At 46.5% G+C, this 24165-nt stretch overlaps 1 protein-coding gene across 4 annotated transcripts in view; it reads right to left on the bottom strand.

The window, feature by feature from the left end:
- Window positions 1–21020, bottom strand: part of RASSF2 (Ras association domain family member 2) — a 61291-nt gene extending 40271 nt beyond the window's left edge. Inside the window, exon 1 of one of the 4 annotated variants that reach the window (XM_055431894.2) lies at window positions 20767–21020. The gene's annotated coding sequence lies outside the window, so the exon portion shown is untranslated. Of the gene's footprint in view, window positions 1–12602; window positions 12799–20705; window positions 20734–20766 lie in introns of those variants that run through there. The other 3 variants (XM_055431901.2, XM_088843979.1, XM_088843978.1) reach the window with 3 other exon arrangements.
- Window positions 21021–24165: the final 3145 nt, after the last annotated feature.

The raw sequence follows: 24165 nt of genomic DNA, 5'->3' as shown, positions 1-24165 counted from the left end.
CGCCCAGGATTGATCTCCCTTAGAATGGACTGGTTGGATCTCCTTGCAGTCCAAGGGACTCTCAAGAGTCTTCTCCAACACCACAGTTCAAAAGCATCAATTCTTCGGCAATCAGCCTTCTTCACAGTCCAACTCTCACATCCATACATGACCACTGGAAAAACCATAGCCTTGACTAGACGGACCTTGGTTGGCAAAGTAATGTCTCTGCTTTTTAATATACTATCTAGGTTGGTCATAACTCTCCTTCCAAGGAGTAAGCGTCTTTTAATTTCCTGGCTGCAATCAGCATCCGCAGTGATTTTGAAGACCTACAAGACCTTTTAGAACTAACACCCAAAAAAGATGTCCTTTTCATTATAGGGGACTGGAATGCAAAAGTAGGAAGTCAAGAAACACCTGGAGTAACAGGCAAATTTGGCCTCGGAGCACGGAATGAAGCAGGGCAAAGGTTTATAGAGTTTTGTCAAGAGAACGCACTGGTCATAGCAAACACCCTCTTCGAACAACACAAGAGAAGACTCTACACATGGACATCACCAGATGGTCAACACCGAAATCAGATTGATTATATTCTTTGCAGCCAAAGATGGAGAAGCTGTATACAGTTAGCAAAAACAAGACCAGGAGCTGATTGTGGCTCAGATCATGAACTCCTTATCGCCAAATTCAGACTTAAATTGAAGAAAGTAGGGAAAACCACTAGACCATTCAGATATGACCTAAATCAAATCCCTTATGATTATACAGTGGAAGTGAGAAATAGATTTAAGGGACTAGATCTGATAGATAGAGTGCCTGATGAACTCTGGATGGAGGTTCATGACATTGTACAGGAGACAGGGACCAAGACCATCCCCATGGAAAAGAAATGCAAAAAAGCAAAATGGCTGTCTGAGGAGGCCTTACAAATAGCTGTGAAAAGAAGAGAAGCTAAAAGCAAAGATTAATGATACATATATACAATTCAGACTTCAGTTCAGTTCAGTCGCTTAGTCGTGTCCGACTCTCCGCGACCCCATGAATCACAGCACGCCAGGCCTCCCTGTCCATCACCAACTCCCGGAGTACACTCAAACTCATGTCCACAGAGTCTGTGATGCCATCCAGCCATCTCATTCTCCGTCGTCCCCTTCTCCTCCTGCCCCCAACCTTTCCCAGCACTTAAAAATGAAGGATACCCTGTCGTATGTTACAACGTGGATGAACCATGGGAACATTATGCCAAGTGAAATAATCTAGTCACAAAATGACAACTACTGTATAATTTTGCTTAAATGAGGTACCTAGGTCAAATCCAAAGAGACAAGAAAGTAGAATGGTGGTTGCCAGGGGTTGGGGAAAGGGGAAAGGCAAGTTACTACTGATTTAATAGGTATAGCTTTAATTTTGCAAGATGAAGCGTTCTGTGGATGGATAATGTGATGGCTGCACAACAATGTGAATGTACTTAATGCTACTGAACTGTATACTTACAAAGGGTTATAATGGTAAATTTTATGTATGTTTTGCCACAACCTTTAAATGGAAAAACCAGGCAGAAAATCAGTGTTATAGTGACATAACGTGAAAAAGAATCAACTCACTCCTGCTGGCTTTGAAGCTGGAAGAACAAGGAAATACCCCTAATCTGGAGGTCGGTGGTGTCCCAGGTGCTTTCTGGAGGAAGTGAACTCTAAACTGAGACCTCAGTGATGAGATGGAGCTGGCAAAGGTGAAGGGCAGAGTGGTCCAGGCAGAAGGTGCATGCACCAAGATGAGGTAGTACATATGACCTTGACTATGTCAAGGAGTTTGGACTTTGAAGTGCAATAGGATGGGGTGTGTGGTAGGCTGAATAATAGCCACCAAAAATATCTAGGTCCTAATCCCTGGAACTTGTCAATGTCACTTGGAGACAGGGACTTTGCAGATGTGATTAAGGATCTGGAAATAGGAAGACTATCCTAGATTATTCTAGACTGTCCTGCACACATGCACTCAGTCATGTCCATACCTTTGTGACCCCATGAACTGTAGCCCACTACAGTCCTCTGTCCATGGAATTTTCCAGGCAAGAATACTGGAATGGGTCACCACCTAGTTCAGTTCAGTTGAGTTGCTCAGTCATGTCTGACTCTGCAACCCCATGGACTGCAGCAGGCCAGGCCTCCCTGTCCATCACCAACTCCCAGAGTTGACTCAAACTCATGTCCATTGAGTTGGTGATGCCATCCAGCCATCTCATTCTCTGTCGTCCCCTTCTCCTCCTGCCCTCAATCTTTCCCAGCATCAGGCTCTTTTCCAATGAGTCAGTTCTTCGCATCAGGTGGCCAAAGTACTGGAGTTTCAGCTTCAACATCAGTCCTTCCAATGAATATTCAGGAGTGATTTCCTTTAGGATGGACTGGTTAGATCTCCTTGCAGTCCAAGGGACTCTCAAGAGTTTTCTCCAACATCACAATTCAAAAGCATCAATTCTTTGGCGCTCAGTTTTCTTTAAATAAAATTAGATTACCTGAGTGGACCTTAAATATAGGACACGTATCCTTAAAAGAAAGTCAGAGGGAGATTCTGCTACAGACAACCTCAACAGAGAAAGATATTTGAAGATGCTACTCTATGGATGAATGATGGAGAAAGGGACCATTAGCCAAGGAACACAGCGAGAAAAGGCAAGCAAATTAACCCTCCCCCTCACCCCCCAAAGGCTCTAGAGGGAGCGCAGCCCTACTAACATCTTGGTTTCAGCCCACTGAAACCAATGTCAGACTTCTGGCCTCCAGAATGTAAGAGAGTACATTTTTGTTGTTTTAAGCCACCAATCATTTTTTACAGTGGCAACAAGAAAACAAGCGGAGTTATAAGAGAAGGGTGTGATCTGACTTGAATTTTGGAATGATTACCTCACTCTACTCTCTACTTTGAGAAAGGATTAGGGAAGAAAACAGAGGCAAAGGGACCGATTGAGAGGCCTGTCCCAGGGAGGTAGGCAGTGGGGATGGAGTAACAGGGTCCAATGAGTTTAAAGAGGTAGAGAAAAAAGTCACGCTCCATCAGTAAAAAGATTTGGAAAAGGCCCGATTCCCACAATACACCGGGCTGCTGGTCCGGTGCCATGCACAGTCATAAACACTGCTGTGAGGAATATGGGCCGAGTTTGAGGCAGGTCATGGAACCCTATGATGCTGATGACAAGAAGCCCTGCCAGGTCTGTGCCCCAGGAAAGAGACAGTGTGGAGCTCCCAGGGAGGGAATCCTGGCTCTGCTGAGGGGAAGGGGGTCAGGAGAGTGGCAAGGTCACCAAGGAGAGAGCAGGGAGGACTGAAGGGCAGGGCCAAGGGCAAGGATCCAATGAACCCAGTAGGTTAGGCGTAGGCAGGAAAAAAAGAGTCCCTAGAAGAGAAGGAAAAAGAAGAGACACAGTATCTTGGAAACCAAGAGAAGGAGTCCATGATCAGCAGAGCCAGGAGCTGGTGGTGGGAACCTAAGGAACAGAAACCAAGAGCAGTCTCTGATTTACCACACAAGGTCATGAGGGACCTCAGCCAGAGCCAGTCCCAAAGTTTAGATAGAGTTGAATTCAGATTAGTGGTGCCTGTCCATTGACAGACCTCATCCTGAACATTCAAGTCTTTCTCCAGCCAGGGAAATGTTATCCTATACCAGCTTTGATTGCTGCTTCTCTTCCTTTCATTCTTGGTTTATCTTCTGCAATGTCTGTCCTCTCTCTCCAGCACTATTCAGTTCAGTTCAGTTGCTCAATTGTGTCTGACTTCTTGCAACCCCATGGACTGCAGCACATCAGGCTTCCCTGTCCATCCCCAACTCCCGGAGCTTACTCAAACTCATGTCGCTGATGCCATCCAATCATCTCATCCTCTGTCATCCCCTTCTCCTCCTGCCTTCAATCTTTCCCGGCATCAGGGTCTTTTCCAGTGAGTCAGTTCTTTGTATCAGGTAGCCAAAGTATTAGAGCTTCAGCATCAGTCCCACATTCAGGACTGATTTCCTTTAGGGTTGACTGGTTTGATCTCCTTGCAGTCCAAGGGAGTCTCAAGAGTCTTCTCCAACACCACAGCTCAAAAGCATTAATTCTTTGGGATTCAGCCTTCTTTACAGTCCAACTCTCACATCCATACATACTTTTTTACTTACCAGGTTGATAAAAATCATCAAGTAGTCTGATAGCCCAAATGTGGGAATTCTCTAAAGTTCAGTCACTCTCTCCGTAGTGAGTGATTTCACCAAGGCCATCACTATAAATCTGACCTAGGCTTCCGATATGGCACAGTGGTAAAGAATTCGCCTGGTATACCAATGCAGGAGATGCAAGAGATGTGGGTTAGATCCCTGAGTAGGAAAGATCCTCTGGAGTAGGAAAGGTCAACCTGCTGCAATATTCTTGCCTGGAAAATTCCATGGAAAAAGGAGCCTGGTGGGCTACAGTCCATGGGGTCACAAAGAGTTGGATACAACTGAGCACACACAGATTCATTTGGCCCAATCTCTGTCTCCAGCCTGAATTCTCCCCACCTGTTTTTTTGTTTTTGTTTTTTACTTTTACATTTCTTGGATTAGGAATGTTAGGAAAATACTTATACAGTCTACCATATTGTTGAACTGAAATTACAGATAACTGATTCTAGGACCCAAGCCCTCCTTTGTCTGTCTCAAGGATAACATCTGCATCTGTCTTCATAAACTTTCCAACCATCACCACAAATCACTGGCTACCCCCAGCCAGCAGAAGAGGGGGAAAAAAAGCTAGCTAAATTTACCTATACTTTAAGGCAAACAGAGTAACAGAGCAAACAAAAGGCCGGAATTTAGAGTTCAGTCCAATCTTCCTTAAACAGAATATTGCTTCTCATACAAGGAAGAGTCAGAGGAAGATGGCTGATGGGGCTGGGATATGGATTCAATTGGACACTTTTGCCAAGGATGTCCACTAGTATCTACAGTCTTAAAGAGAGAGATCTGCTCAGCTAGCTAGTTGCAATTCTTCTGCCTTCTCTGTAAACAAGAATTTATGAAGCCCTTCTGGACTCCAAAATGCCTTGTAAGGATCATTTCCATGCATCATTTCCACATTGCCTTGAGAATACAGAACAACTTTTCACCATCTCTTAGAAGAGGGGAAAGTAAGAGAGAGGGGAAGGAGAGGGCTTCCCACATCAGACAGCATCTCAGGCACAGAACTGAAACAGCTCACTGAGTCCCATACAGAGAAAGAAGAGAGAAAGCATGGGACAGGAATGAAAGGGCAGATTTGACACAAATAATCTTTGAAGTTTAAAACATACTTAAACCTACTGAACCCCCCTGTGAACATGACCACTTAGCCCTCAAGAATTCTAAATCAGTACATCTTCTCTTTAGAAAAACTTTAAAAGATGGGATGCATGTATGTGTGTGTGCTAAGTGGCTTCAGTTGTATCCGACTCTTTGCAACTCTATGAACTGTAGCCTGCCAGGCTCCTCTGTCCATAAGATTCTACAGGCAAGAACACTGAAGTGGGTTGCAGTGCCCTCCTTCAGAAGATCTTTCCAACCCAGGGATCAAACCACATCTCTTATGTCTCCTGCATTGGTAGGCAGGTTCTTTACCACTAGCACCACCTGGGAAGCCCCATTAACTATAAAGCATGTCTGCTAAAATGTCTAGAGGAGTGACTTTCTGAGCCAGGACATGAGCCTCCTAGTCACCTAGACACACTGGACACTTGTTGAGGCTACTAACCAATCAGTCTTCTCTTCTGGCACCACTTCATGCCCTAGCAGGATATTCTGGGTTCTACTCAGCTCCATTAAATGCCTGCGTGATGCCATGCAGCTTGTCAGCAGAATCTAGTACTTCTCACATGAAGACCCTTCCTGCCTGCTCCCAGGACAACTTGAGGACACAATCTTCCCTAAGATCCAAGAGAATGTCTTGACAAAGCAAAAGTTCCTAAGCTATTGAAGATAATGACATCCCAGCTACAGAGAACTTTCGGGGCCTGCTTTTCATGCTCTGTGAGGGTACTCCTTCTTCTCAGACCCAAGGAAACTCACGCATTCCCTGAACCCTGCCAAAACTTACCTCCCCCTACAAACTGTTCCCACTATCCCTGGGTAGTGTTGAGGGGACAGTACCCACACCTCAGCCTGTCCTTCATCACAGCACTTACCACCATACAGAAACCACTAATTTAGTGTTTCTTTCTTCTCCTGGGCCTAGAGGTTTCTCTCTTTGGGCCCCAGATCCCACACTGTGTCTCTCTCCTGAAAATATTCGCATTCTCATTATTAATTATTTGGAAACAATGGATTCAACAGTCAGCCCTAGGAAAGCTAACCTGCTGTTTTATGTCAGGGAATTCCTAGGGGCAGAGGATTCTTGTGCACATGGGTTATTGAGGAAGTGACTTCAGGAGAAACCTGTAAGGAAGTGAGGGAGGCAAGACTGGGCTGGGGAAGGAACTGGAGCCGAGCCACAGCCTGATCCCATGGGAGCTCTAGGGTGTGAACAACTTCATGGAACTGTTCCACCCTAAGAGAGGCAGACCAGGCCTTTGTATCTGGCACTAGTCAGTCATTGGCTGAGAGTCACCCCTGGGAGGAGGGGGTAAGTGCCGAGGCATTTCCCTGAAGAGCAGTTCTCAAGACTAGGGAGCAACTGAGACCTGTCAACAGTCCATACTTATAACATGTGGTAGATAAAGGGGATTGGGTGGATACCAGCAGTGACCACCACACATGCCCCACATTAGGGCTTGAAACACCTCCTGGCTCTGTCACCTTCTTCCACCCACTCTCAAGCTGGGAGGAAACAGCTGCCCACCCAGCATCACTGGGTGCAATGTAAGGCTGAGCTGTAGAAATGGGGACAGATGCCCGACCTCTGGACCAGTAAAAGCCCTGCAGCTACCCTGTAGCTGTTGCACAAAGGATTTTTCCTTTCTCTTTTCACAGACTCCCCACTCACAGGTGTTTCCAGACTCCCCAAGAATAAACGAGGGGCTGTCCAGGCCCTTGAAATTAACCAGCTCAACTTCCGATGAGAAGAGAAACCATTAAATCCATAGGTAGCTTGAGGAGGTAGAAAAGGCATTGAAAGCTGTCTTAAAAGAACAGCTTTGTCTGTTCTTGGTTCCTCCAAATTCCTGTGCCCTCACTCCCTTTCTGTCAGGGAGCCCAGAGAACATACTGAAGCTAATCTGGTTTCAGAGCATTGCCAGGAGGCTGGCTAATCCCTACAACACTTCTGATTCAGCCTAGAGACTAAGTGTCTCTCATCTTATTGATCAACTGGAAAGTCCCAGCAGGCAAATAAAGAACAGAAACAGGGGAAACCCCTGGCAGGAAAGTCCAGAGTGAGATGAAGAACCTCTTCAGTGGTTTATTTGCTTCTTTGTTTTCTGTCTTCCTGTTTGCATAAGCAGAGTCCGGCCCCACATCCTGACTCCCACCTCAGCTCCCAGGGTAGGATGGGGAGTGAGGGAACAACAGCCAATTTATAGGACCCAGGCAGTCCCAGTCTCTAAGGAGATATAACTAGAAGAGAGAGACAGGCTGGGAAAGGTGAGGGCTTATTCTACAAAGCATTCCCAGTGGGGCAAACCTTACAGAGCTATGCCCTGACCAGTGAGAACTGGTCAGGCCTGGTCATGCACTTGGCAAGGCCTCAACTGAAACCAAGGTGGAAAGGAGTAACAGTTGACCTCAAGACACACAGCATCTCAGAAGTTCTAATTCTGGGTGCTCCTTAGGCTCTCTTGGAGTAAGAGTAGGGTATGTTGGTGTGTGCTGTTGTGTCCGACTCTTTGAGACCCCCTTGACTATAGCCCACCAGACTCCTCTGCCCGTGGAATTTTCCAGGCAAGAATACTAGAGTGGGTTGCCATTTCCTACTCCAAGGGATCTTCCTGATCTAGGGATCAACCCGCATCTCCTGCATTTCCTGAATTGGCAGGCAGATTCCTTACTACTGCACCATCTGGGAAGCCAAGGGAGTGGGGTAGGAGGGTTGATTTTAAATTCCTGATGTTGAGGCTGCAACTCTGACCAATTTCTTCAGACCCTCCAGGAAGAGGTCCGGGCATGAGCATTTTTAAAATCTCCCCGTGTCATGCCAATGTACAACCACGGCTGAGAGCCACCATGAAATATGATGGAGATTGAGCTATGTAAATGGAGGACACCCCCAAACGCATCTCAGAGTAGTTTTTCAAGAATGGAAGGAACAGAATTTTCTAAAAACAAATGAGTTGTCTTTTGCACCCCCTCCTATTACTAAACTTCAAAGGGGAGAGGGGACAGCATAGAGCATCCGCAAGGATGAGAACAGATGCACAGAGCAGATGCAAGGGGCCCCATCCAGCAAACCAGGGCCCCACACCACAGAAAGCAGGAAGTCAGCGACACGCACCAGATGCAGATGAAACACCAACTGCAGGCCTGCAGCTTCCCCTTTCGAGGCCCCTCTCTACCTCTTTTCTGAACCCTGCTCTGCCCTGCCCTCTGGGGACAATCTGGAGCTCCAGGGTTGGAGAAGAAAGCTCTCCGACATGGTACTTTATACTAGAGCATTGAACACTGCTTCATGAGGTCTCCAGAGGGACTCCACTTTATAACCAAGCAGTGAAAGAGGAGACAGTGCCGTCCCCTCTGCACTTCAGCTCGCTAGGATGGGAGCAGGAAGAAGTATCAATGGCAAACAGGAAACCCCAGTTCTACAGCACCACACAAGGAAGGAGACTTGAGCTGTGGCCTGGGGCTCTGCCAAGATCCAGAGATTACAAGAGATGCCACCTGAGCCTGTCCTAGACAACGGCAAAATCTGGGCTGCCTAGGAAGGAATAGCATACTTTCCCTTCCATTGCTTTCTTCAATAAAAGGTCCACTTTCTGGCCAAACCCATATGCCTTCTCCATTCCTTTCTCACCCCTGGTGTCCAGGCCTCCAGGGAACCACCTACAGGGCTCTCAGTCACTCTGCTCAGGAAAAGAGCACTAAACAGCACAAAAGGGAGAGATAAGGTCAAGTGTACTGGGTATACGTACTCCATTTCTTCAGCTTTATTATGACTGCGAATACAAAGCTTTGCTCCTCTGCACCCCAAAAAGATGTTAGAGGTTAGAGAAAAGGGAGGCGGAAGGTAGTAAGTTGGTGCAAAAGTAACTGCAGTTGTTGCATTGTTGAAATTTGCTGTTTGATCCTGGAATACATTCTTAAATAAATGTGGTTATGCGGCATCATTTTAATGCATATTTCTTGCTTTATTTATTTATTTTTTGCTAATGATGTACTACTTGTTGTTTATTTTATATTTATTTTAGATCATGGAAATGACGTTAGATAAAAAGCAAATTCGAGCAATTTTCTTATTAACTTGCAACATCAACAACACATTCGGCCTGGGAACGCCTAACAAACAGTGTGGTGGTGGTTCAATAAGTTTTGTAAAGGAGACGAGAGCCTTGAAGATGAGGAATGCAGTGACTGGCCATCAGACGCTGACAACGACCAACTGAGAGCCGTCCCTGAGACTTAGACCCACGTGAGACGTTGCTAAGGGTCTCAGCATTGACTATGGTATGGTCATTCGACATTTGAAGCAAACTGGAAAGGTGAAAAAGCTTAGTAAGTGGGTGCCTCATAAGCTGACCGCAAATCAAAAAAATTGTTGCTTTAAGATGTCATCTTCTCTTATTCTAGGCAACAACAAACCATTTCTCAACCGGATTATGGCGTGCGACGAAAAGATGATGACTAACTCAGCGGCTGGAGTGAGAAGATGCTCCAAACCACTTCCCAAAGCCAACCTTGCGCCAAAAAAAGGTCATGATCACTGTTTGTTGGTCTGTTGCCAGTCTGATCCACTACAGCTTTCTGAATCCCGGCAAAACCATAACATCTGAGAAGTACGCTCAGCAAATCAATGATATACACCAAAAATTGCAGTGCCTGCAGCTGGCATTGGTCAACAGAAAGGGCCCAATTCTTCTCCACCACAACATCCAATCTCATTTCACACAACCAGTGCTTCAAAGGTTGAACGAATTGGTCTGTGAAGTTTTGCCTCATCTGCCATATTCACTTGACCTCTCCCTAACTCATGGACAGAGGAGCCTGGCAGGCTACAGTCCATGGGGTCACAAAGAGTCGGACACGACTGAGGAACTTTCACTTCACCTCACTTCACTCACCAACAAACTACCACTTTTTCAAGCATCTTGAACACTTTTTTGCAGGGAAAATACTTCCACAACCAGCAGAATACAGAAAATGCTTTCCAAGAGTTTGTGGAATCCCAAAGCAGGGATTTTTAAGCTACAGGAATAAACAAACTTATTTCTCATTGGCAAAACTGTGGTTGAAATGGTACCTATTTTGATTAATAAAGATGTGTTTGAACCTAGTTATAATGATTTAAATTTAAAAATTTATAGTCCAAAACCACAAAAATGTTTGCACCAACCTAAATAATTGGGAAGAGGTTGGTGTGTCCTGCCTGAGGAGGGATGGCACTTTTATGCAGAGGTAGGCAGCAAAAAGAACTAACAGAAGACTAGTCAAAGGAAGCCCTGATCACCTATTTTCCTCACAAATAGTGAACAGAACAATCACAACAATATTACTATGCTAATAATAAAACAACAAATGTGAATAATACACTAACAGAAATGCAAGCTTACTACAGGCTAGTTATTACCTATTTTGACTCATTTAATCTCCATAACAACCCCATGTAGAAAGAAATCTTAATAGTCTCACTTTGCAGATGAAGCAATTGAAGCACAAAGAAGTTAAGTATTAATAACCTGTCCAAAGACACACAGTCAGGAAGAGAGAGAGCTGGAGTTCAAACTCAGGACTGTCTGATGCAAAACAGAACTTATATTTGCTACAGCTGCCTTGCAGTGAAGAAGTTTTTGGCTAAAAATCATCTGACCCGGCCATATTCTAGAGAAATATATATCAGAACCCCCCAGAAGGCTCATTAAATACAGATTCCTTTTCTCCCACTCTCCCAATTTCTGATTCAACACTTCTGGAGTGGAGGTATATCCACTGAGAAGGTATATCCCTAACAAGCTTCCAAGTGCTGCTGGTGCTGCTGGTAACAAGACTCTAAAAGCTTTCTCCTATTCCTTAAAAGAACTCTTTATTTTTATCACTTTAAAGATGAGGAAACAGAAGGTTAGGTGACTTGTCCCAGGTCACAGAACTGACATGAAAACAGTGCTCCTTCTCTGGTGCCTTGGCTAAGCACTGGGCATGAGGGTCTCCAAGTAGTACAGGCAGCTGGAGGTTGGCTTCAGCTGCTGGCCACAGAATGCCCCAGAGTCCTGGGGAAGACAAGTTGAGTCAGTGACTGGCCTGGCAGACAACCTGCAGGAAAAGCAGACCCTGCAGGGGACAGAGATCCCACCCAGACACCTGGGTACTTGCAATGTCACAGAGCCATGCATGCCCAGACATATCTCACCCTCTGTCTACAGAACAAGCTATTCCTCACACTCATGGGCCCCACAAACCGCCTGCTCCTCCTTTTGGAAAAAGCCTGGGGGTCTAACAACAGGTCCAAGGCCCCTGCTGACAGGCAACCTCACTCCTATCCCCGGAGAAGCCTCTGTCTGGTACACCTGCCAGATGAGTACATGAGATTCAGCAGGTGGTCAAGTGGGCTCCCTCATGCCAAGAGCATGGTCTGCAAAAGCCCCAGCTCCTTCCTCTGACAGCTTGGGCACTGATCCTTCTTGCTCAGGCCTTTTGCACACTGGTCTGAATTCTTCAGTATGCCTGTGGAAGCTCTGAGGAAATGGTCTGTTTCCTGCTGAGAAGACCTGTCTCCTACTCCCATGCTAGTAGGCAGGTGGCCAGGTGAGTGACCTGGAGAGTCACAACAAATAATCACCCCCTAAACAATCATCTCACGGGCCCAGATGAGCAACTACCTGTTTACAGGGAAGTCTCATCTACATCCACAAGTTTTTGACTTTCTGGATGGATATTTAGAAGGAAACCCAAAGACCCTTAGCCTCATGTCAAATAAGCAGGGTGTTGGAATGGGACCAAAAAGACATAAAGGGAGCAAAAACTCCATACAGAAAAAGCTATATGTGTGTGAATGTGTAGGTGTAGATGTGTGAGGAAATGTATAAGTGTAAATGTGTAAGAGAGTAAGCACGTGTAAATGTGTAAGTATCAGTGTGAGGGAAGTGTAAGTGTGCAAATGAATGTGTAGGTAGGGGTGTATAAGAGAGTGTACGGAGAGAGGGGGCGTGTGTGTGTGTGTGTGTGTGTGTGTATAAAGGACTTTGACTATAGCTCAGAGAACCCACAAGACCTAGAAAGATAACTTCTAGTATCTACAGCCCCCCAGGGAAGGACCTAGTCACCTCTTCCTCCCTAAAGCAGGACCTCCATCACCTTCACCCAAAGGGTTGCTGCCAAGGTATGTCCCCTCACAAGATAAAACTCAACAAAGTGCAAAATTCCATATACCTGACTTGGCATGAGGAAAGAATGGGAAGTTGGTGGAGGCAAATAAAACTAAGCATTACTTGACCTGCATTTCTCGACCTGCATTTCTCAAAACCAAGGGTTATTTTATGGGGTATTTAAAGTCCTACCTTCCGAAGGGCAAATTAAGCTCTCCTCCAGCCCACTAATTACAAGATTTAAGTGGAGCCCTGTCTCACAGGGAGGGCCCAAGATCTGTGTCACTCCTCGTGCTCTGAGCCTCCACTTGCCATCAGCTCAGCAGGGGCTGCCGGCTTATCCAGGCCAAGTTGGGAGGCTGCCGCCAATGCCCCACTTCCTACAAGCACAGGTTTCTCTCTGGCCACACTTCCTGTTTACTGAGTGCTTCTCTGAGACTCATCTCTGACCTCACATCCCCTTCCTAAGGATACCCCAGCGGTCCTTCCCTTTTTTGGTGCTACTGACTGAGACTCTGAGCTTTGTGTGCAGAGATCTTAGGGTTTCCCCTCCTTGCCTCCCCGGAGCCAGGATAGGAAATGCAAAAGCCTAAAGTGCTGGCTTCCTTCACCCCCAGGTATGGGCACGTTCCTTGCCAGTTGGAAGCAATAAGGAAGGGCAAGCAGAGGAAGGGTCCAGCAAGTACTGAGCCTCCCCCGGGGGCAGCCATGGTGCGGCATCTTATATCCACCCTTTCTTAACCTCATTAACACCCTATGCAGTATGTATAGGCAGGGAAATTCAGCCTCACACAGCAGATCTTGGACCCAGGAGAGACAGCTCATCCAGGGGTTTCCAGAACATTTCCAGGAGGCTCAGGGGAAGTTTTCCACAAAACCACACTCACGCTCTCCTCCTCCTGTCCTGAAACCAGCTGACTAACCCTAAAGAAAAATCAGCACCATGAAAAACTGAACTTCTCAAAATGGTCTTCAAAGGCCATTTCTGTAAAGTCTTTTCACTTCCCCCCCACTGTCTGGGATTCAAAGAGCAGCCGGGCAAAGAGAAAACAGGCAGAGCCAGGTAAAGTAATTTCCAGAGAGCACAGTACTGTACACCTGTCCCTCCCAGACCTACATTTTCTCAGCAACTTGCTGGAGGGCGGGCAGTTTCTTCTGGGAGCTTGATTAATGAGGAACTTAAATCATTTTCCATAGAACAAGGCGTCCCACAGCAAAGTCACTCGATCTACTCCCTTGACCCCTGAATACAGCCACGCAACCTAGTATCCAGGTTCTGGGTACTGAAGCTTCCTGATCTCCTCTCACCTCAGACCAGACTGAAACACACATACACACCACCTCCCCTGCCTCCACTCCTCTGCACCATGTCCCTGATTATCCTGTCAAATACACAACCCACCACACAAGAGATCAATCCTTGGCCCAGATGTCTATAAAAGTTTGCATGGAGCTTTAGGAAGAGGGCACTGATTATCTGAGGGCACTACCCATCTCCCAGAGTACTTAGGATCTCATGGACTCCACCAGTTAAAGTCTTCTCTGCATCTCAGGCAGGCTGACCCTGCCTGTGGACAAAGCATTTGGCAGTCGCCACAGGTGCCGTGGTGGGTATTTAGTAAGTTGAGTTGAGCTACAGGATCTGGAATACACAAAGCATGGTTCAAATAGAAAGGCTGAGGCTTTCATTCTCATTCTTTAGGAAAGATGTTCTCAACAATCCAACTTCCATCTGGTTTGGGCCTTACTCACTATAGGACAGCTGTTAGGTTTAAGGCACAGTAAACCCCAAGCATACTCTCTCAATCCCATCACCACACACAAAAAAACCCTGGGATATGATGATTCAGCAGTAGAGGCCTGGGGCCCAAGGCCCAGCTGCTAGCAACCAGCAAGTCCCAAATGTGATTAGCTCTGATGCCCACTGGCTGCCCACCTTTGTTCTGCTCGGCTGAGATGAAGGTCAGACCCTGACCCCCATCCCAGGTGATGGCAGTGGAAGCAACAAGGATGGCCAGGTCCTTGTGGCCCAGTCTGAAATGAAAATGCAAGAGAACAAATACCACAATTCTCTCCAGGGCTTTCTTGTTCCTTTTCTTCTTTCATACAAGTAAAACGGATTGTTTTTTTTTTTAATTTTAAAGATACAGAAAAGCAAAAAGCTTAAGATCAACAAAAGGACAATTACCAGTACAGTCCCACTTTTATAAGAAACCTAGAGTAGGCAAACTCATGAAGATGTTAATAGAAGTTTCCAGCAGCTGGGATGAGGGGAATGAATGGAGAGTTAGTGTTCAGTGGGTACAGAGTCTCCGTTTGGAAAAGTTCTGGAAATGAATAGTGGCTATGGCTGCAGTTCATGGGGTCGCGAAGAGTCGGACACGACTGAGCGACTTCACTTTCACTTTTCACTTTCATGCATTGGAGAAGGAAATGGCAGTCCACTCCAGTGTTCTTGCCTGGAGAATCCCAGGGACAGGGGAGCCTGATGGGCTGCCGTCTATGGGGTTGCACAGAGTCGGACATGACTGAAGCGACTTAGAGTCGGACATGACTGAAGCGACTTAGCAGCAGCAGCATGGTCATAAAACACAGTGAATGCAATCGATGCCACTGCTATGGTCTGAATGTTTGTGTCCCCTCCCAATTCATATGCTGAAATCCTATGATGGCATTGGTGGGGGGGTGCGGGGGGGCTTTGGGAGGTAAATTAGGTCACAAAGGTAGAGCCATGAATGGGATTAAAGGAGACCCACAGCTGCTTCTGCTACAGGAGGGTATAATGATAAGTCCATGATCTGGAGGAGGACCCTCACCTGACCATGTTCGCAGCCTGATCTGACTCCCAGCCTCCAGAACTGTGAGCAGTAAGTTTCTGTTGTTTATAAGTCACTTAGTCTGTGGCATTTGTTACACAGTATAGCTCAGACGGACTAAGACAACCACTGAATTTACACTTAAAAATGGTTAAAAAGGTTAATTTTATATTGTGCATATTTTAAATACATAAAAAATTGAAAATAATATAAGAAAATGTAAGATAAAAATCTTCCAAAATTCCACCACTCAGTGACAATCACTATTAATATTTTTCCATATACCCTTTCAGAGGCAAATGTAAATAGACCTTACAAAACCAGTACATTGTTTGGAAATGGCAACCCACTTCAGTATTCTTGCCTGAGGAATCCCACGGACAGAGGAGCCTGATGGGCTACAGTCCGTGGGGTCGTTAGGAGTTGGACACAACTGAATGAGCGAACAATAACAACAGCAGCACAATGTTTGGTAACCTACTCTTTACAAATGCATATTTTCCCACGTTAACAGAAACATATCTGGATCCTAAATATTTTGTAATCACATGGTATTTTAATGTAGAGATACACCATGATTAACAAATTTACTATTTGGGGGCATTTAGTCTCCATTTTTTGTTTTATTATTATTATAAACAATGTTTCACAGGACACTGCTCATGCACCTATTTTTCTGCATGTGTCCAATTATATCCTTAGGATAAGAATTCCAATGTCTGGAATTGCTGAGTCAGGGACTCCCTCAGGAGGATTATCAATAGAGCATTATGAGTAAAACCCAACCAGGAATGCTGAATTCTGTCATATAGAAGTCTCTTCCTCCACATGTACTTTTCCTGGATTCCATGTGGGTGCCTACAACTTTGCAGTGGTTCAGGAAAGGGCGTATCATTTTCATATCCTCTTTACCCACTCCGCAGCCTCCTGTGGGGACACATCATGCCTAGGTCATTACGTGAAACTGGCCCACAAGGAAGGCAAAATTTACTGAGACAGTTCTACTGAAGTCTCTTGTGCCAGCAGGAAAGACTACAGTAAAACTAAAACTCTAGGATGGCCAAATGCTGGGTGCCCCATGGTGGGTAACTTATGTGTAGACACATGAAAATTTTTCTTTTGTTAAAGGTTTTTTTTTTTTTGTATGAACAGAAGGAGAATGCAATGGACTCTTCTTGAGGAGACCAAAGATTAGAAGGGACCTGTGGAATCATCTAATCCCCCCCAAAACTCATAGCATAAACACTTCAATAATTTTTAACTGAACCCCATAAGTATCTCATACACAATGATCCAGCCAGTTTAGGGCACAGTTGAACATACCCTAAATTTTGACACCTAGTACAATTCTTTTCTAAAAAATATTTTTGGCCACGGTGCACGGCTTGTGGGATCTTAGTCCCAAAACAAGGATCCAACCCATGCCCCCTGCAGTAGAAGCACTAGAAGTGTGGAGTCTTAACCACTGGACTGCCAGGGGAGTTCCGACACCTAGTATAATTCTTAGCCTCCTCACCTGTGTACAAAATCGGAAATTAAGACACTGATCACATCCCAGTCCAGTCAAGGCCAGGCATGTGCTGGAGCTGGCTCCTACCGGCTCTCAAGCCTCTCTCTCCAGAGCATAATTCTTCATGGCCCACCACAATACCCATTCCCAAGCCCATCATAGCCTCACCTGTACTATTCAAAGAGCCAGCAAACGTTTGCCTGGATGCTCGCTGTGTCTGAGCACGTATCACAGTGAGACAGTTATCATTTCCATCATTCAGCTGGGGAAACTGAGACTCAGAGACTTTTGTTTTTTCTTCTCACTTTTTATTAACTCAACCATATTTAAAAGGAATCCAAGATGTCAAAAGCATTTTGCAGGATGCTACTGAAGCATCAGTCGAGGACTCAGCTCTCAAATTGTACAAGGTGAGAGAGAGACAACAATGGAACAAGGAAGAAAGGGATGGGCAAAATGTGAATGAGAATGCAAAAGATGGGGCTGTATTCCCACGGGGCATAGTCAGGGACCAATTCCTGGATGCAGTGACATTGGAATAGCTGGAAATGTGGCCCCAAGCTTTTCAGGTCCTGCTGGGTGGGAGGAATCTTCCACTTTTTTTTTATCAGAACCAAGGTTTATCTTTATTTTTTCCATTATGGTTTATTGCAGGATATTGAATATAGCTCCCTGTGCTGCATAATATGACCTTGTTGTTTATCCAATCTACATATAATAGTTTTCATCTGCTGGTCCCAAACTCCTAATCCAACCCTCTCCTTCACTCCTCCCCTTTGGCAAGATCTATTCTCTATGGAGACCCAAAGACTTAAAATGACTTTTAACTACAGACTAAAGACTTAGGTTCGTTCCCCCAGAGGTTGACCATAGGACAAGGATTCAAGTGCAAGTGGAAAGAGAGTGGGAAAGTGAAAGAGGGAAGCGAAGGCAGCCAGTGATGGGAGTCAGTTATTACTATAAGCAACTGTGAAATGGTCTTACTAAGCAACTCTGAAAGACAGCATAGAATATGCCCCAAAGCTGCCCCAACAGAGAAGTGAGGGAGCTGAAGCATTTATACCCTTGCTCCCAACAGCATTGGTTGAGGTGAAGGGAACACAGAATGGATGCTGACAGTATCTATTCCATAGCCCAATATTATGCAGCTAGAAAATCTGAAAGCCATTCAAACTCCAAATCCAATACTTTTTCCATTATAGAAAGGAGTAGTTAATCAAACTAACATGCTGGTAAAAGTAAATGTATTTGTGAAATGACTTTGGTTTAACATGTTCAAGGAAATAAAATGTATCTTTTTGCTAATTTTTATCAATATAAGGATTAGGAAAAGCCATTCTAAGTCACTTTGCTCATCCCACAAGAATTAACCAAATGCCCGTTCCCTGCCCTTTCTTCAGTGAGACATTGCCTTCTCTAGTTCAGTCACAGCTGCCTTAGGCAGGAAATCTACAGCCTCAAGCAGTCGTCCTTGAGCAACTGCATCAACATCTGATTACAGGCTCCAGAGTCTACCATCCAAGGGATGATTAAAAATGACCTCCTGGCCACCTAGCCAATGGAATCTGGAGGATGTTCCTGTTTACTGTGCTCTGCTTCCCCTCTGCCTCCTGGTCCATCCCCTCCCCCACCACGTCCTCCATAGGAACCCACAAATAATCAAACAAATGAAGTCAGCAATCATGGGCCTGTGGTAGCTAACCCAGTCTTAAGGATTTATTTAAAATTCTTCTGGAGAGGCAAGGAGTGTTTAAATAGCACGGTGTGTCATTGGGATAAATAACTAGACCATATTGTGACGAGTAGTGGGATGAGCGAGGAGGTGCAGAAAAGGACCACTGCCCTAGTTTCATAAACCCTATAAACTGCAACTATTGCTTGAAGACAGACTGGATGTCTTGTTCCATCCCCCCAAACACTGCTGAGACCTTCCCAGTTTCTCACTCTGGGCAGAGGAAAAGGAATGTGGACAAACCCTGAGACTGCTCTTGGGATCGTCCAGTTTTCCCAAGCTCTCCAAGGGATTCTCTGATAATCTCATCCCACCTCTGCATGAAACCCAGAGAAGTGGACTCTGGAGCAGAGTGAAACTACTCTCAGGAAAGTGGGGATGCTGCCAGCAAGACATACAGCAGGGGCAGATACTGCGCAGGCCCTGCAGAGGGCATATTACCTTCCCCTGGACAAGGATGTGACTAGGGGCTCCAGGTCCCCTGGCCTTCTCTCAGTCAGGTCCCCCAAAGGTGTCCTCATCATTCTAACCAGATTTCACCAGCATAAAAATAAGGACAGAGGAACACGGGGTATGTTTAGGTTGCATGTCAAAGATACACTCAGTACTCCACTTCTGCTCTCCCTTTTTCTGAAGAAGGAGCAGGATTCACCTTCCAGCTTTCTTAGCACAGGGAATCCTGAATTGAATCCAGACTCCCAGGTGTCTCCACCTCCTTACCCCAGGGCAAGAACTACCCTCTTTCTAAAGTTACCCTGCCTCTCTGAGCTCAGCCATCCTTTGAGGCCCTCTTCCATCCCCTGAGGCCCACTGGATTGCTGCAGCACGCGGGCATCAGGCTGACCTGTTCAGAGGAGAAACCACAGTTGCTGCCCATACTCATGGCCTTACTCCAGAGTCTGTGATCCCAAATGGGCACCTCGCAGGCTGACTTCAATTTTAGTCCCTGAAACACTGAATTTGGACACAAGTTTAAAACAAAACAACAAAAACAAACAAACAAAACCTCTTCTCAAACAATGTAATATAGCTTAGCCACAAGAGGTTTAATTCTTCAGACCACCTGAAGAAAAAGTTTCCAGTAAGTAAATGTAGATTGATGAATAAAATAAATCCAACCCCAGATTCTTCAACCAGATGCTCTGGAAAGAAGGCCCCTGGTTCTGTCTCACAGCTGTTTAAAAGAATCATTGTTTCTAATTCTTTCCTCCCATTGTACCACAATCAATTGTGACAGGAATTGTTATTTGTCAGCTCATTGGTGCCTACATTCATTCATCACATGTAAAGTACATACTATGAACTTGGCCAGCTCTAGACAACTCTGTTCTCTGGGAGAACAAGCTCTAGGGATCCAGATTCCACACACCTGGGAATAAAGTGCATTGCAGGGTTCAGAAGCCTGGCCCTCAGCTCCTTCTGTCACTGACGGGCAGAGATGCGGTGAACAACTCAGGACCCAGGGAGCGCCCCACGATAAAATGGAGCCTCATGTCTCCCTGTCAGGCCACTGTGCCTCTCTCTGTCCCTAGGGCTCTCCCAGCTTAGGAACTGAGTGCAACGCAGGCGATCAAAATGCAGTGGTGGCCAGAGTGGGCCCAAGGCACTTGCCTCTTCAGTGAGAGAGGACGCAAAGCCGAGGTTCTCAACGACCTCAGGCTCTGGAGGCAGGCCAAGAGCCGGCAAAGGGGAAGTGCAAGGGGGACCCAGGGCCCCAGCGCGTCCAACGCCCTTCTGAAGGCCAAGGGAGGCTCGGGCGCTGTTGGTTGGCACTCGCCTCCAGGGAACCCTCGGTTTAGTCGGTAAGAAGAGAACCGGATTAGGATCGGACACCACCACCCGCCCAACCACCCGGGCTGTCGGGGCCTGACATCCCTGCACCTGCCCGCCCGGCAACTTCTCACCAGGGAGTCCCAGGGGACCCCGGGAATAAGGTGGGGTTGGATGGGGGGGGGCTTCCTGCCGCCGCCCTTGGCGCGGAGAGAAGGAAGAACCCCCCAGGGAATCGAAGGGGAAGGACGAGCCTGGACCACAACTTTGTCCCTCAGAAGGCGGGCTGGCCGGGGTTCCACGCCTACGCGGCCCCAGCGGAGTCCGCACGCCCTGGAAACCCCAGCGTCTGGGAAAGAAGCGAGGAGAACAGGCGCTGAGGGACTGAGGGGCTGACACGGAAGAAGCAGGGGACACTGCGAGAAAACTTTCAGCGAGGGGAGAGAGGACCGCCCAGTGCACCACACCTCGCGCCCCGCGACTTGCTCCGGGAGCCTTGCTCCCAGCCGCCCGCGCCCCGCGCCTTGCCTGCGTCCGGAACCGGCTGCATCTCGCGCGCGCTGCGGGGACCGTGGAATTGGAAAGTAGCGGGGCGGGGGTGGCCACGGAGCTCGTTCAGCAGTCGGCGGGCCAGGCTCCCTAGCAGCTCGGCAGAGCTTGCAGCAGCCGCGAGTTGGGGGTCGGGCCGCCGCCCCCCTCGCCCCCCTCCGCCCTCCCTCGTCCTCTCTCCCGCCCCTCTGTCTTTATCTGCCTCTATCGGATCTGGCCGCCCGCCCTTGTTCTTTTCTCTGGCTCTCCACCTCTCCTCCACCCTGCCTCCCTGGCCTTTCTTCTTCCCCCTCCTCTCGCGGCCGGGGGCGGGGCTTCTCCCCTCCCTCCCAGACAAAGCTGTGGCTGCGCGTCGCCTCCTTCCCTCCTGCGAGTCGGGGCTCAGGCCGCCGGCGCCTCTGCCGGCCTGGGGTGGAGGGGTAGAAGTGAGAGCGTGGGGAGAATAAGCTGGATCACTCATTCTCCAAAACCTCCGGAAGGGATGTCGTCTTGGCCGTTGGCTCGCTCTGGACGGTGACAGCCACTCCCAGAGATCAGTCACTCTGCCCCGCGAAGCCCACGTCGAGCGCCCTGGATTCCCCAAGCAGAGAACATGGGATATTTTTCCTAACACCTGCTTATTCCAGAAAGGGTTTGAGCTGAGCAAGGCCCCTTGGACTTCGCGGGCTTTCGCGGGCTGGCAGACATGACAGCAATACGGAGGCCAAGTTTCTTTGTCCTCCCTCACCTCCCCCTCTTAGCCATCCCTGAGCCTCCATGGCCTTTCAGTGTACAGGGATCCCTAGAGCACCCCAGATGAGGGGCGCCTTATCTGTTCCCTCCTTCTTATCGCAATTCTCCCCCAGCCCCACAAACATACTATGGGCTTCCTGCAATGCAGGAGACCTGGGTTCTATCCCTGGGTAGAGAAGATGCCCTGGAGAAGGGAATGGCAACCCACTCCAGTATTCTTGCCTGGAGAACTCCATGGACAAGGGAGCCTGACGGGCTACAGTCCACAGGGTCGCAGAGTCAGAGACGATTGAGCGACTAACATATATACTCCAGCCCTATAGAGTTGATCTCCAGGCCTTTTGGTGTCAGAGACTAAGAGTTAAACTATACCTCAGGGTACAGCTGGGTCAGCTCACCCCTCCTGGAAGCCTGACACACTTTATAAATTCATTGTTTGGTGCATGGAATGTGTTTCCCTTAGAAACAATGTTATAAATGGTGATCTGCTTCCCAGGCTGGCCACAAAAGTCTTTTGAATCCAAAATGCAGCTGAAGGTTAGTGGTGAAAACTGTCAGCTACCCCAGAACAAGGAGACCACTGATCAACTTCTTCTATAGGAAAAATATCTTCTGGTTCCTTCCCAGTGAGCTGTAAAACACAAAGCGCAATCATTAATCCTCCCTCCCCCACCCCAAACTTTGGAGTTAATTCTCAGTAAGCTTCTTTGCTTTGCAGGTAATAGGAGCACCTTCAGGGAAATGTATTATGAGGATTTCCCTCCAACATTAAAGTCAGAATTACAGGGAGAGCTCCGTAGGAAGCAAATATAGAACTTGAAGGGCTTCCAGTAACCCAGAAAGTCTTCTCTGAGGAGCCAACTCTTCTCTTTCATCATAGACTGGCCTTCCCTGCACCCCAGACATATGCCAAAGAGTGGCCATCACTTCCATCACTGGGGCTTAATGCTCCTGTTGGAGAAAGCAGCCAGATAGTTTTTCATGTTTTCTTGCAAACTTCTACCCCCAGGAAGCACATGACCTCACAGAAGCAGCAGAAAAGTATTTCTAGAGCCATCCTCCAGTAGAAATACAATGCATGCCCACAGATGCAATTTAAAACTTTCTAGTCACATTAAAAATAGTAAAAAAAAAAAAAGTGAAATTAATTTTAATAATATATTTTATATAACACAACATAACCAAAATATTACTATTTCAATGTGTAGACAATATAAATAAAGTTATTCATAAAATATTTTACATTCCATTTTTGTACTAAGGTTGAAATCAGGTGTGTATTTACACTTCAGTTCAGTTCAGTCGCTCAGTCATGTCCGACTCTTTGCTACCCCATGAACTGCAGCACGCTAGGCCTCCCTGTCCATCACCAACTCCCAGAGTTCACCCAAACTCATGTCCATTGAGTCGGTGATGCCATCCTACCATCTCATCCTCTGTTGTCCCCTTCTCCTCCTGCCCTCAATCTTTCCCAGCATCAGGGTCTTTTCAGAAACTCTCAATTTGAGCATTAAATTTTGAAACAAAAATTTAAAAATACTTGATCTGTATTAAGGTTTTATGAAACTTTCACATGAAAAAAGTATATTCACAAGTACCCAAGTTGTTCCAACATGCTTAAAATTTCCCAATAATTGAATTATCAGTTTTTAAATTTGTTTTAATTAATTAAGCTTACATAAACTTAATATTCAGTTCCACTAGTCACATTTCAGGTGCATAATAGTGACATGTGGTTAGTAGCTATCATATTGGGACTGCACAAATTTAAAGAGCAACGAGGTCACTGAGGAGCTTGGAATCTCAAAGCTGATTTCCCTTTTCTCTTTAGTGAAACAGTGACAGAAGTATCAAGCATGGTCAGAGAAAATGATTTTCAACATTGTTCTACGTTCCCCTGTAACATCTCAAGAGGTAGACTTTGTCTACTGAGATCAGAGTTCTACTTTGTGCCTGGGAAGAAAATCAGGAGATGCAGAGAAATCAGGAGTCCCAAAGCCTACTCTTCAATTGCAGTGTTTTCTGGGGGAAGGGAAGAAGAAGTAGGGGATATAGACAGTAGGAAATGCTACAACTTCTTTGTTTGTGATTTCAACCAGAGTGAGAAGATATGTTGATAGACCAAAGGGAGTTCTGGGGATAAAATAGAGGAGATCACTGCACTGGCTGCCTCCTTCTTTCTCCAAGGTTCTCAGACACTGACCTGAGGATGGAGGGGAGCCTCATTAAAGTCAACTTAGTGGATTGTTTATGCTACTCAAAGGGAGGGCCTGGGTTTAGCTTTCTGGGGTCACCCACAGTTCCTGCATGGCATGGACCTGATGTAGAGTTCTCACCTGCTCCCAAGGACCAGGGGCCTCAGAAGAAAGGTAAATGGTGAACCATGCCCTTCTGTAGCACCTATCTTAGTTTGAGCTTCCTCAAGCAGAATGTGAGGAAAGAACACGGGGACAGGTCATATACTTATGAGTAGATCTCAGAAAGCAGTAGCGTGAGATAAACAAGGAGAAAAGGTTAATACAGTATATACAACTAGTCCTCCATTCCTTTGGGGCCACTAAGCAACTCTGTAAAATGCACCTCAGAATTGTTCTCTCTGAAGGTCAGGGAGCTGGAAATTTATCCACTGACTCTCATTCCACAACA

Source organism: Moschus berezovskii, chromosome 15 (assembly GCF_049115385.1).
Source record: "Moschus berezovskii isolate FMDL1 chromosome 15, NW_MosBer_1.0, whole genome shotgun sequence".
Lineage (NCBI taxonomy): Eukaryota > Metazoa > Chordata > Mammalia > Artiodactyla > Moschidae > Moschus > Moschus berezovskii.
The sequence above is the reverse complement of the archived record's forward strand: the minus strand, read 5'-3'. Positions and strand labels throughout refer to the sequence as shown.